We start from the raw sequence: 1,407 nt of genomic DNA on the forward strand, positions 1-1,407 counted from the left end.
TTCCCCAGTAGCTCTTGTAGCATCTTCTAGTACTAGATGGACTAACTGTCTAGGGACTGGCTCTTTTCCAGATTCCGGCCAGGTCTCTGCATGTTGCTTACTGACATATGGAGTCTTAGACAGTAGGGTCTTACTATTAATCTCTGGTGGGTAATCAAGGGTACTGACATAAGAAGACATAAGTCTTCTTTTGGGAAACTTTGTAGGCCTCAGATCAACAGCTCATTGTGGGTGTTAACCACACACCCTGGTACTGAGAGTGAAAGGCCAATGCCAAGGAAAAAAAGAAAGAAGTAAGAGAAAAGACATATAAAAAAGAAAGAAAAAAATATATGGAGAGAAAACAGGAGAAAATAAGGCTAGGTTTCATTTTACCCTCCCCAGGGCCATTTGATTCAAATGTTCCCTCTAAGATCCTAATGAGGGTTCAATACTTTAGTCTGTCTTCCAGGATATAGGATTTTATGGTGCCAGTTACATTTGGGTACAGTTTTGTAGTGCCTCCCCCTCCACACACAAACTTATCCTTCCCTCAAGCCATTTCCTCCCTGTTGTCCAGTCCTTGAGATGCCTATTAGGAATGTCAGCATCTCTGGCTTTTCCAGGACAGGAGCAACACATGAGTGAGACCATGTGACAATTGTCCTTCTGTGATTGGGTGAATTTACTGAATACTTTCTGTTCTACATCCTACCATTTTTCTACAAATTTCATTTTGTCATTTTTTTTCTAACTGTTGAGTAGAATTCCATCATGTAGATATGCCACATCTTAGTTATCCATTCATTCAATAATGGGCATCTAGGTTGATTCCAGTACTTAGCTATTATGAATTGAGCAGCTATAAACATGGTTTAGGAAATATCTCAGAATGGAGGTGTGGAGCTTTTAGAATAAATGTCCAATAAGAGAATAACTTGGTTTGTTGGTAACTCCATAGCTAACCTTTTCAGGAGTCTCCATACTGATTTCCATAGTGGTTGTACAAGCTTACATCTGCATCAACAATAAATGAGGGTTCCTATTTCTCCACATCCTCACAAACATTTATTCTCCTTTGATTTTTTAATGTCTGCTATCCTTATTGGGGTAAGGTGGAATTTCATAGTTGTTTCAATTTGCATTTCTTTGGTGGTTAGGGATGTTGAACATTTTCTTAAGTGTGTGTTTGCCATTTGTATTTATTCCTCTGTTAACTCCACTTCTCTGTCCCAATTTGTGAGTGGGTTGTTTGCTTTTCTGTTGTTTAGGTTTTAGAGTTCTTTGGAGATTCTAGAAATTAGGCTTCTGTCAGTAGTATAGCCAGAAAAAAAAAAAAAAAAATTCTCCCATTCTGTGGGTAGTCTATTGCCTCTCCTTTAATTTTATGTTACTCTGTTACAAAACTTTTCCATTTCATGAGATCCC

Source organism: Jaculus jaculus, chromosome 14, assembly GCF_020740685.1.
Source record: "Jaculus jaculus isolate mJacJac1 chromosome 14, mJacJac1.mat.Y.cur, whole genome shotgun sequence".
In the NCBI taxonomy this organism is placed as follows: Eukaryota; Metazoa; Chordata; class Mammalia; order Rodentia; family Dipodidae; genus Jaculus; species Jaculus jaculus.